The sequence below is a fragment of the Papaver somniferum genome, chromosome 4 (genome assembly GCF_003573695.1).
Source record: "Papaver somniferum cultivar HN1 chromosome 4, ASM357369v1, whole genome shotgun sequence".
NCBI lineage: Eukaryota > Viridiplantae > Streptophyta > Magnoliopsida > Ranunculales > Papaveraceae > Papaver > Papaver somniferum.
The window spans coordinates 131616041-131629591 of NC_039361.1; the positions used below are offsets into that span (position 1 = coordinate 131616041).

The window sequence follows — 13551 nt, forward strand, 5'->3', positions numbered from 1 at the left end:
CCTGACTTCTTTGTCTGAACGTGCTTGTCTTGGCTTCTTTGTCTGCACGAGTTTTCTCCTGACTTCTTTGTCTGAACGTGCTTGTCTTGGCTTCTTTGTCTGTACGTGTTTTGTCCTGGCTCTCTTGTATGTACGTATTTGTCTTGGCAGCAACACACTGCTCCATGCCTGTCAAAACAACTTTTCTTGCACTATCTTTAACCCAACATAACCAGTTTTTCCTGTCATACGCATGGGTTTTCTTTCTTGTTTGTAACTACACAAACACTATATAAGAGAGTAGTTGTAATCTCATAAGACATACCACAGAGAAATATCTCTTCTACTCTCCCTCAGTTTTTCTATAAACATCTCTTCTACTGTTTTAAGTTCTGCCAAGCTCTAAGGGTACCCTCATTGTATGCTTCATTGAGGGGTACTAACTGTAGTTGTATCCTGGAGGTGACTCGCCAACTGCTGTAGCATCTCAGAGGAGTGGTAGGCGATATTGCCTTTAGGACAGCGTAGTCTACGTGCCTCTACATTCTCTGTGCAGCAACATCAGCAACATTATTTTGTGCTAAGTATCTTCTTCTCAGTTACTTTATTAGTATTTTTCTCAACAATCTAAAGGAAATATCCTCTTTACTATATTTTGTAACAACATGGGAAAGAGTACTGTAGACAAACCCCCAAAGTTTAGTGGCAAAGACTTTAAACGATGGCAGTCCAAAATGTTATTCTTCTTAAAAGACCAAAGGCTAGATGAAGTTGCCTTAGAAAGACCCTCAAGAAGGCTTCATGACCGTGGTTATGAAGATAGACTGGATAGGTGGACTAGGAAAAATTACATGTGCAAAAACCATATTCTTAACTGTCTGGATGACTCCTTGTACGACTTTTATAATGCAAAAGATAATTTTACTGCTTTTGATTTATGGGAAGCCCTAGAAGAAAAATATCTTGCTGAAGCTGCTGGAAGCAAGAAGTTCTTGGTGGCTAGGTTCCTGGAATATAAGATGACTGATGAAAAGTCTGTTGTAGAACAATTCGTCGAACTCCAGCTACTCATCAACGAAATTCTTGCTGAAGGCATGCATATTGATGAATCTCTACAAGTATCCGCAGTGATTGAAAAGCTACCACCCTCATGGAACGAGTACAAGAGGAGGCTGCGACACAAGAATCGTGAAATCACCATAATGGAATCCAGAGATGTAGTGTTTTTCGAACACATTTTCCCTTTAGGGTCTGGACCTCATAAAAGGGTCCGCGATGATCTCTCAGATGTTCCTTCGACTAGTCAACCCCCGTCTCTAGATGCTGAAACCGAACCTAGAAGAAGTAAGAGGGTCAGAACCGAGAAAGGTTTCGGTCCAGATTTTGTGACTCTTACGGTAGAGTCTGAACCCCAAACCTATAAGGAAGCTATGACTTCTCCGGAAGCTCCCTTCTGGGAAGAAGCTTCAAATAATGAGTGGGATTCCATTCAACAAAATGAAACTTGGGAGCTTGTAGACTTACCTCCTGGTAGTAAAACCATAGGTTGCAAGTGGGTCTTCAAAAGGAAACTTAGAACAGATGGAACTATAGAAAAACACAAAGCTAGGTTGGTAGCTAAGGGGTACAGACAACAGGAAGGATTAGATTTCTTTGACACCTATTCACCGGTCACTAGAATCACTTCTATCCGGATGTTGATTGCTATTGCTTCTATTTATGATTTGCATATACATCAGATGGATGTTAAAACTGCTTTTTTATATGGTGAATTGAATGAAGAAATTTATATGGACCAACCGGAAGGTTTTGTTGTGAAAGGTTTTGAAGATAAAGTATGCAAACTGAAAAAATCTTTGTATGGTTTAAAACAAGCACCTAAATAGTGGCATGAAAAATTTAATCATGTAATGATATCTAATGGCTTCAAGGTTAATGAATCTGATAAATGTGTTTACATTAAATCTGTGGACGATTCTCATGTTATTGTGTGCCTATATGTTGATGATATGCTCATATTAGGAAGTAACCTTGATAGTATCAATACCACTAAAAGCATGCTTAACGAAAACTTTGACATGAAAGACTTAGGCCCTGCTGATGTAATCTTAGGGATGAAAATCAGAAAGATGTCTGATGGATATAGTCTTAGTCAATCTCATTATGTTGAAACTGTGCTTAAGAGATTTAATCATGAAAAAGCTAAACCTGCAACTACTCCTTATGATCCCAATTGCAAATTGAAAAAGAACAAGGGTGAGGGTATTTATCAACTTGAGTATTCTCGTGTTATTGGCAGTCTTATGTATTTAATGAACTGTACAAGACCTGATATTGCTTATACTGTGAGTAGATTAAGCAGGTACACTTGCAACCCTGGGCAGGATCACTGGAATGCTCTCTACAGAGTTCTACGGTACCTGAGAGGAACTTCAAACTATTGCCTAAGTTTTGGGAAGTATCCTGCTGTGCTAGAAGGGTATTGTGATGCTAACTGGATATCAGACTCAGATGAGTGCAAATCCACTAGCGGGTACATCTTCACACTTGGTGGTGCGTCTGTGTCATGGAAGTCTACCAAACAGACATGTATAGCTCGATCCACCATGGAGTCTGAGTTTATAGCCTTGGAGAAAACTGGAGAGGAAGCTGAATGGATACGAGGTTTCCTGGGTGGAATTCCACTCTGGCCCAAGCCTGTGTCTTCGATCGCAATCCACTGTGACAGTCAAGCTGCTATTGGATGCGCAAAGAATAGTGTATACAACGGAAAGTCTATACATCTTCGAAGAAGACACAAGACAGTGAAACAACTACTCTCTACTGGCATCATCTCTATAGACTTTGTAAGATCTAAAGAGAATATTGCAGATCCTTTGACGAAAGGGTTATCTAGAGAGGTAGTTAGATCCACATCGAAGGGGATGGGACTCAAGCTCATAGAATAAATCGCCATGAAGGACACTCAACCTTGTGAATGGAGCTCCAAGATCAAGGTTCAATGAGATAACTAATTTTTGGTGATGTTGAGAGAAAGCACTATCTTTGTCCCTCCCTATGGTGTAACCGTATGATAGTGCTGCCTGCATGTTTTAGGATGATCTGTCAGGATCTTAATGAGTTCCATGGCTTTGCTTACAGCGGAGTGTGGCAGGACACTCTTAATGGACTCACCTATGTGGATGTTGGAAGTGGGGCCGCTTCCTATGAGAATTTGAGCTTTTTCTCTAGAGACATTCATTAAGTCCGGGATTTAGCCCACGGCCAAAACGGGCACAACGGCAAGAGCTTGGCAGCTTTCTTTTTCTTTGAGACATCAAAGTGTGGTTGTTATTTCTGAATTGCACTCACTGTTGACGGTTCAAGACATTGTGTTCACCGAAACAACAAGCAGTTCCGGTAACCTCTCACTATGTTAAGGTTCAATCTCTGGGACACCTTAGCCTAATATTGATGTATTATGTTTTCTCGTATTTCGTCGATATGTTTTATCATTCATGTGGGGGATTGTTAGAAAAAACGCTTTAAAATTACCAATTTTTCCATGGACTATGTTTTGATCCCTAGACCTATTGCCCATTAGTTGTTTTTTCTTTTGAATAATAAAACAATAGTCCCACATTGACTAAAATCTAAAGAGTTTTAGACATAAATACCATAGAGTTGGCTATAAGGGCATGGCCCTTGGGTCATTAGACTTTTGTGCTTGGGGGGGAGGCTTAGACTAGGGCAAGGTTGCCTTTCCCGTACGCGCGGTGCTTCGCACAGAAGCACGCACGCCGCCGCCGTCCGTCCGGTCGGTCGGTCGGTCGGGTCGGGTCGGGCTCGGGCTCGGGTCGGGTTCGGGTTGGGTGTGGGTTCATTAGATCCTATCTTTTTGCTGAAATTTTTGGTACGTGTTTTCCACACAAGTAGAAGAATCTTTTCTTTGTCTGAACGTGCTTGTCTTGGCTTCTTTGTCTGCACGAGTTTTCTCCTGACTTCTTTGTCTGAACGTGCTTGTCTTGGCTTCTTTGTCTGCACGAGTTTTCTCCTGACTTCTTTGTCTGAACGTGCTTGTCTTGGCTTCTTTGTCTGTACGTGTTTTGTCCTGGCTCTCTTGTATGTACGTATTGGTGGCAGCAGCAACACACTGCTCCATGCCTGTCAAAACAACTTTTCTTGCACTATCTTTAACCCAACATAACCAGTTTTTCCTGTCATACGCATGGGTTTTCTTTCTTGTTTGTAACTACACAAACACTATATAAGAGAGTAGTTGTAATCTCATAAGACATACCACAGAGAAATATCTCTTCTACTCTCCCTCAGTTTTTCTATAAACATCTCTTCTACTGTTTTAAGTTCTGCCAAGCTCTAAGGGTACCCTCATTGTATGCTTCATTGAGGGGTACTAACTGTAGTTGTATCCTGGAGGTGACTCGCCAACTGCTGTAGCATCTCAGAGGAGTGGCAGGCGATATTGCCTTTAGGACAGCGTAGTCTACGTGCCTCTACATTCTCTGTGCAGCAACATCAGCAACATTATTTTGTGCTAAGTATCTTCTTCTCAGTTACTTTATTAGTATTTTTCTCAACAGTTTTGTCTGTAATGGTGCCAGGAAACCAGGTATAGAAGGAAACCATGTTTTCTTTCTTTAATATATTCATGAAAAACCGTTTTCTTATTTATCTTGGAATTCTGACTATGATTTTTTCTAAGATCGAATTGACACCCCATTTGTAAATTGATATCAAAAGATTAAATATTTTCATGTACTAATTACAGAACCACACCTGGGTAAACTATCTTGCTGGAGGAAGATAGGGTCAAGATCAAATGGATTCAATGGGAATGCGCTCGTTTATAACAATGTAAACCCCACCCAAGCTTCTAGAAACAAAGGTATTTTCTATTGGATTGTTTTGTAATGTTTGCTGTAAATGTAGCTGATCGGTGTGTTTAGAAACGTCAGTTGTTTGATATATATGCAGTTATCAAAGCAGTCGTGGCTGGTGGAACTGAGGCTTCCGTATCTCCAAAAGGTGGTTTGCTAGGAAAGCTAAATAAAGTTGTTTTAGCTTATAGTGGTGGCTTGGATACCTCGGTAATTGTCCCATGGTTAAGGTATATGTTTGAGTGATTTTGCTTATTATTCATCTAATGAAGTAATCGATTTGCTTGCATTTAGTATATTGATCCTAGTTCTCATCTTTCCATTACTTATCCATGGCAGGGAAAATTATGGTTGCGAAGTTGTTTGCTTCACTGCAGATGTTGGTCAAGTATGTTATTCTTTGTTGTAACTGGTGGTGCTACAATACACAAAGCTGTTATTAAAGCGACCTTCTGTGTGTGTTTGTTATCCGGCTACTAACATCTCGATCCAAATTATTGTAGGGTGTTATGGAGTTGGATGGTCTGGAAGCAAAAGCCAAAGCAAGTGGAGCTTGTCAATTAGTTGTTAAGGATTTGCAGGAAGAGTTTGTCAGAGATTACATTTTTCCTTGCTTGAGAGCTGGTGCCATCTATGAAAGAAAGTATTTGCTGGGAACGTCAATGGCCCGACCTGTTATTGCCAAGGTCCGTCTCTAAATGCCGCAGTAGGGTTCTTCGCATGAGATGTGGTTTACTGTACATGGCCTCTATTTGGGCTCCTTATTCACCTCGTCATTGAGCCGTATGTATTGGAACTGAATATTTTTCAGTTTGTACTGCTAACGCCTTTAAATTTTCACATTTGTACTGGTTTTAATTATTTTAAGCAATATTGTGGTTCTGTAACTTGATTTTTGACTTGCTATCTTGTTCAAACATTATTTCCTGTGCCCCCATTTTATCCTCAATGTTATTTTATTTATTATATCTTTAACAACTGAAGGGACCTTTGACAATTGTAATAGGCCATGGTTGATGTTGCTAAAGAAGTCGGAGCTGATGCTGTTTCACACGGGTGTACAGGGAAGGGAAACGATCAGGTATGTCTTAAAATATACACATATTAGGGTACACCATTTCATCTCTTTATCTTCGTCATCTGCTTCTTATGCGGGAATGTTGTCCTGCAGGTCCGGTTTGAACTCACCTTTTTTGCTTTAAATCCTGAGCTCAATGTTGTGGCTCCATGGAGAGAGTGGGAAATTACAGGTCGTGAAGATGCTATTGAATATGCAAAGAAACACAATGTACCAGTCCCAGTCACAAAGAAATCTATCTACAGCAGGGACCGGAACTTATGGCACCTTAGTCATGAGGTAAACTTCTGTTTTTAGGTGGTATAATGTCTCTACTGTTTCTCAGTTTGCAAGGACATGAGATACTCTTTTCCAATGCTTTGAGTGTAGGGGTTTATATGTTCAGTTTGATTTCTGACATTTTTCAGTTTGTAAGGACACGAGATTCTCCCACTTTTGGTACCGCCTCGAAAGAAAGGACCTAATATTTTCTTTTCTCTGGCTGATTTGTGACATTAGGGAGATATTCTGGAAGACCCAGCTAATGAACCACCGAAGGATATGTACATGATGTCTGTTGACCCTGAAGATGCACCAAACGAACCCGAGTATGTTATCTAGCTATTGTTTTGTCTTATTTCCAGGTTATTTCAGTTATATGCTTGATTTTCGATGAACTTTATCCATTGTAGATATGTTGAAATTGGAATAGTTTCTGGAATCCCCATCTCTGTAAATGGGAAGGCGCTCTCGCCAGCAACGCTCCTCTCACAGCTCAACGAAATTGGTGGGAGACATGGAATAGGCCGAATCGACATGGTCGAGAACCGACTCGTGGGAATGAAAAGCCGTGGTGTGTATGAAACACCTGGTGGCACCATCCTCTTTTCTGCTGTTCGTGAGCTAGAGTCTTTAACACTTGACCGTGAGACCATTCAAGTGAAAGACCAACTTGCCTTGAAATATGCAGAGCTAGTTTATGCAGGAAGATGGTTTGACCCACTTCGTGAATCAATGGATGAGTTCATGAAGAAAATTACAGAGACCACGACAGGATCTGTGACTCTAAAACTATATAAAGGATCAGTTACTGTAACAGGTAGGACAAGTCCATACAGCTTGTACAGACAAGATATCTCATCATTTGAAGTGGACAGATTTATAACCAGGCTGATGCTGCTGGGTTCATTATACTTCATGGTCTTCCAATGCGGGTTAGAGCTATGCTTGAGAAGGGTATCTAAGATGGTTTATCTTCATAACAGTTGCAAGTTATGTCCAAGACTTTAATTGAACCCATTTTATTTTTTTTAATAAGAATTATGCAGAATGTTTTTCTCAATTTGTTAACATGTAGTGTCGGTAAGATATTCTATAAGCCTTGCCTGTTGCTCCATGCTCACATGGGCAGTTCCTATGGGAATCACCTAAAAAAATAATTTGTTAAGCCACCTGGATAGGCGGACGCAGATGAGACGTCGCAGTTTAACAAGATCTGTGCGGTGTTAATAAGCCTCCGGCAGTCTTGCTAAAACCGTTGGCGGATTTTTTGAAACCGCCAACAATCATCCATCCAATCAATCTTTTCTTAATTTCTCTCAACTTCTATTTATCATCATCCATCATAAACTTGGCACCATCCACCGGATTTTTGTTGCGTTTGTTGTTGTGATTATTGCGAGGGGTTCCCATGGTTACTGTAGAAGGAGATTTTTTGGAATTTTTACTTGAGATGGTATGAGTATTGTACTTGAAATGAAAGGAAAATGAATATTGAGATTTTATGAAATTGAGAAATTTAGAGGTAGAGGCGTCAAAGGTGTGAATTTTAAGTTCGAAATGAGCTGAATTTATAGGGGGAAGAATAAGAGTCGTCGGATGATGAAAATGAGATGTAGTCGTTGGCGGCCAGAGAAGGGACGCGCGGCTTATGCTAAGCCGCCAGTGGATTCATTTTAAGTTAGGCAGCTGGCAGCTGCTGATGACCCTCGCGGTGTAAGAAGAGACGCGCGGCTGCTCAAGAACCGCTGTTGGCAAACCATTAAATTTGTTCGTTTGCCCAACCATTTTCTCTTTTGTTGAGTTCATAGTGGGATCAAAATGAACAAATAGGAATTGCACTTATTTCTTGTGCTTTCTTACAATCTGGTGAAGTTGGAGGAAATAAAGTTCGTTGCTGGGGAATAAATCCTTCCACACCAGATGCCACTCTTTTTCCAATTTGTACCTGATATTTTGCACAATGTAATATATTTTGGATATCAGAGTCGTCTTAGTCGAGACTGGGACACTGGAACAACTTTATTTCGGAGAGTTTCTCGGTTAAACCCCGGAATCTTTATTTTCAATATTTATATCTGTAATGTATATCGTTAAACGTGTATAAATATAAAGAAACAACACCAATTTTTAAGAAAGGTAAGAAAAGACCGAGTTTGTAAGGGTTGGATTTGATTTTGTATCACTAAATTTCCAATGTTAAAACTTGCCTTTGCGGAATCTCGACCGCATCTCGACTGTACAACGAGTTTTTGTGTCAAATCTCGTCTCAGCGAGATTGAGAAACTCGTCTTGGCCATGGATGGAAGCCGAGAATCTCAGCCAAGATTGACTATATAGATTTTGCATAAAAATAATGCTTGGTATCTCAAAGAAATCTGTCGATATTTCTCCTGACAAAGAGAAAGCAGGGACCAACTATGCTCAGCACTTATCCCTAGTGCTGAACAGAAACCGAACCGATAACCGTAACCGCACCGATAACCGCATAACCGAACCGTAACCGCACCGAACCGATAATCCAACGGTCGGTGACGGTTTTCATTTTAATAACCGTTAGATCTACGGTTCGGTGTACGGTTTTACCCATAACCGCAAGATAACCGCACCGAAAAACCGATTAATAGGGACCGTCGATTAGTTTTTATCTTGATTAATCCTAGCCGTCTAGATTAAAGCCTACACCATATATATTTCGGAACCCTAATTTTTTCAGAAGTTTTCATCTCGTTTCTCTTCTTCTCGGCTCTCGCTCTTCAGTCTGAAACCCCATTCGCCTCCACCACCAGTAGAACCACCACTTTGATCTTTTAAACCACCTCCATCAAGAGCACCACCACCTCCTTGGCTCTATCTAGTAAGTAAATAGATCCCCTGTTCTATTTCTCATTCTCGTTTCGATTGATTTGTTTGTTTTTCAATTTCTAGGGTTTTTTTTTTTAATTATTCTTCTGTTAGGACTTAGAGTTTCTTTCTTCGAAATGGTTTGCTTGTTGTTTTGTGTTTATCAATCAATTTCTTTTGTCAAATCTTATTTTTCTGATTACAGTCATGGGTTTTTTATTTTAGGTTTTGGTTGAGTTGAGGGGAGGAACTCAAGAAGGAGTCTGAAAGCTATTATCATTCAGTTTGAGTTAAGGGAAGGAAGGAGTCTGATTACAGGTAACTACTAACTAGTTCAATCTTCATTTTGACTTGTTCTGTTTGATTGATGTTTTGAACTTAGGGTTTTTTATTGTGAAAATGTTTTGAAAAAGGTCAGTTGATGTAAAATGAAGTGATTTAGGATCTGTGATTTAATATGGTTGAGTGCTGATATGGTTTAATGTTGAATGATGTAAATTATTTCGAAAAAGGGGTTTAAATTTTTAATGGGTGTCGAATGTTGATATGGTTGAGCACTCTGAAATTGATGTGCAGTGGCAGTGTAATTTAAACTGAAATTGCAAGTGCTAGCTAGCTAGCACTCTGAAACTCAGGGTCACTCTGAGCTAGCACTCTGAAATGTATTTCTAATTTAAACTGAGTAACACGGCAGTGTCAAATGAAGTTTAGTTTCATTATCAAGTTCAGAACTAACTTGATTGTTTTAAGAAATATGAATGCTTGTATTAAGAAGTAAGAACTAACTTGTTTACCTTTGGTTGTTTGGCAGGGTAATGATTGGATCAAGTTCAGTTTCATTATCAAGCTGCAAGATGGCAAGTGCATCTCCCTCTCCATCCCCTGCAGCTGGGTCTACTGATGTGACATTGTCAATAACACCTCAAGTTGATGCTACAAAACAAGAAACGCATTCTTACTCCATGGAGAAGCTCGTTATCTGCCAGGACAGTTGAAGCACTTCTCTGTACGCAAAGCTGGTTGCAGAAACCTATCTCTCTTGATTTCCTATGTGACTACGTACCTGATGACAATTCCAACATTGAAGATGGTAATGGAATCCCTTCTCTTTTGACTTGAAATTTGAATGAGTGTATCTTCTTTTATCTGTTAGTTTCTCACCTGCTGTAACAACAACAGCAGCAATCATAATTCATATTCAGCCAAGTGTTTGTATTCTTCTTTGCATTCTTGTTGTTTTTCTTCTTATCTGTTAGTTTCTCTTATCTTATTTCTTCTTGTTTTTCTTGTTGCAGAAATTTTGGGGAAGGATGAAGATTAAGGAGATTGGCTTGAGAGATGGATGGACTGCAGTCTTTTAGCTTTGGTTAACTTGAGAAATGAAGATCAAATGGATGACTGCAGTCTTTTTATGTTATTGGCAACATCGTTTTCTTTTAACTTTCGTTCATCAGACTTTGGTTATCTTTTAGACTTAAGACTTTGGCTAACTTGTTTGTGAACTTCAACTTTGGTTATCTGTAGACTATGGTTATACTATCAAGATTTAAGTATGGCATGTAGTATCAGTTTATTAAGAATTTCAGAATATATTTATATACAGGTGCAGGGTATAGGTGAAAACCGAACCGAACCGAACCGTAACCGAACAGTATCGGTGCGGTTAAAAACCGAACCGAATACTGAACAATTCGGCTACGGTTTCAATTGTGATAACCGCACCGAACACGGTTAGTTGAACGGTTTTACCTATAACCGCACCGAACCGAACCGTGTGCAGCCCTACTTATCCCGATAATAAAAGGGCTGGGCAGGCTGTTGTCCGATCTCCTCTCGGAAAAAAAATCCGAATATTTCTTTAGTATTTGTAGGATTGTCCCTACATTAATGGGTGTAGAAAGATTAATGGTGGTTTAGCATCTTTACTTATTTACTTTTTATATAAAAAGTAGTGTAATCTTTATCCTCATATATATATATATATATATATATATATATATATATATATATATGTAATAAGAGATCCCAAAGTCTCTACATAGCATCACACCATCATTTTAATTTGTGGTTGAACCACATCATCACCATTATTATCCATCTAATTGCCATATTATCACACTTTTTCACACAAAGGTATCCTTAATACAATAACTCTCACCCACCGAAGAAAGTCCCGTGAAAAATCCCATACCCACGTTTCATGCTAATATGGAATACTATTACCGTACCTAACATTAGCCCAGCAATGAAGCACATTGGCCGACAGAATGAGCTTCATTGGTAAAGGCAAGACAAGGCCAAATGACAAATACGATATACGATGTTGCATTTATGGATATTCGAGGAATTGAGTTAGCCAGCTCAAGGATGATGCTAGAACATGGAATTGGCCTGCGTATTGATCCAAGGTCCGACCAAATCTTGGAAAATGTAAGAAAGTTAGTGATGCAAGCACATGCATTACTATTGTCCATTACTCGATCGACTAAGTAAAACTTATGAGACATAGAGCATATGGTGCATGACGCATCACTGGCATTAGTTGAAAAGCATTTTTTCATGAGTTTGTTGTAAACCATCTAAGCAAGCACAGGTCATGGCCATAATGTAGTGATGCACAATGATAGTGCAACATTGGCTCAAGTATGACGATTATTAGTTGATTACTAGTTCTACACGATGGCCGGAGTATTGGGACAAGTTGGAAGCGGTTATAAAGCAAGTATGCGTTCATAACTACCTAAGTGCTGTTGGATTAACTTCAACATAGAAGTCACTAACAAGATGGTTAGGACAAGATTAGGAAATTGATGTAATCCTAAGGGAATTAGAAGTCATCTAGTTCTAAGAAAAGGAAAGACTTGTAATAAGGTAATAGGACTAGGAAAAGAAATTCATAGTTCTATATATATATGATCACCAAAGTTGTGGTTGATCATATGAGCAAGAGTGGAGCTTGTGTTTAGTTTTGAGAGATTTTCTAAACATCAATAAAGAGAGTTGTCTTTATATAAGCTAAGTTTCATCTTGCAGTTTCCATTAATTGGTATCAGAGCTTGTTTCTGAGCCATGGAAAACGAAACCACCATTGTGGGTGCAAAACAGTTCACGCCACCATCAATACAAGTTCCAATCCTCAACGCCACAAACTACACAGTATGGGCCATGAGAATGAAGGTACTGATGAAAATATACAAAGTTTGGGAAACAAATGATCCTGGTACATTGGACCCAGACAAAAACAATGTTGCCATTGGATTACTCTTTCAAGCAATACCAGAATGTCTTGTTCTACAAGTTGGTGAACAGGAAACTTCAAAGAAAATTTGGGATGCAATAAAGGCACGTAATCTCGGAGTTGATCGAGTTAAAGAAGCCCGTCTGCAAACCTTAATGTATGAATTTGAAAGAATGAAGATGAAAGACACTGATACTATTGATAGCTTTGCAGGAAAGCTATCAGAGATAGCCTCAAAAGTTGCGTCACTTGGACAATCCATTGATGAAGATAAACTGGTAAAGAAGTTTCTCAATAGTTTACCAAGATCCAAGTATATTCATATCATAGCTTCTCTCGAACAAGTCTTAGATTTAAAGAAGACTAGCTATGAAGATATAATTGGAAGATTGAAAGCATATGAAGAGAGAATCCTTGATGAAGAAAACAATGGAGAAACTCAAGGAAAACTCTTGTACACAAACTCTTACCAACAAAACTCTGCGACAATAGGAAGAGGTCGTGGAAGAGGTGGTAGAGGAAACAGAGGCCGAGGAAGGGGAGGAAGGTTTAACTCACAAGATAGAACAACAAGTCAGAATGATCAAAACCAAGGAAAAGAAAAGAAGGATAGATCAAACATTATTTGTTACAGATGTGATAAACCAGGACACTTCTCCTCTGTATGCCCTGAAAGAATACAAAAGATGGAAGAAGCAAACAAGAATGAAACAAGGGAAGCATATACAACTCTTTTCATGCACGAAGTTGTATTCTTAAACGAAGGGAAATTAATACCAAAGAACTACGAATCAAAGGATGGAGAAGAAGGAATCTGGTATTTAGATAATGGAGCCAGCAAGCACATGACTGGTAAGAGACACTACTTTTCTGAACTCAATGAGAAAATCAAAGGACAAGTGAAGTTTGAGGATGGATCTTCTGTAGAAATTGAAAGGAAAGGATCAATTCTATTTCAGAGCAAGACCGGAGAACATAAGCTTGTCACAAACATCTACTTCATCCCAAACTTACAAAGCAACATTCTAAGTTTAGGACAAGCTACAGAAGTTGGATGTGATGTTAGAATGCGACAAGATTATCTAACAGTTCATGACCCAAGTGGAAGACTTTTAGTTAGAGTCTCACGCTCACATAATAGACTCTACAAGATAAGTCTCATGATTGAAAGTCCATTGTGTCTGAATATGAGACTGGAAGATCAGACATGGAAGTCGCACGCAAGGTTAGGACACATAAGTTTCAGAACCTTAAAAACTATGTCTCGGAACAAGATG

At 39.2% G+C, this 13551-nt stretch overlaps 1 long non-coding RNA gene and 1 pseudogene across 1 annotated transcript; both read left to right on the forward strand.

Moving 5' to 3' along the window:
- The first annotated feature begins 4570 nt into the window (after nucleotides 1-4570).
- On the forward strand, nucleotides 4571-7157 carry LOC113273141 (annotated as a pseudogene).
- A 1823-nt stretch (nucleotides 7158-8980) lies between these two features.
- On the forward strand, nucleotides 8981-9923 carry LOC113274267. Its single transcript, XR_003322915.1, has 3 exons — nucleotides 8981-9049; nucleotides 9262-9354; nucleotides 9848-9923. It is a non-coding gene; the product is annotated as an uncharacterized LOC113274267 (long non-coding RNA).
- The last annotated feature ends 3628 nt before the right edge of the window (nucleotides 9924-13551 follow it).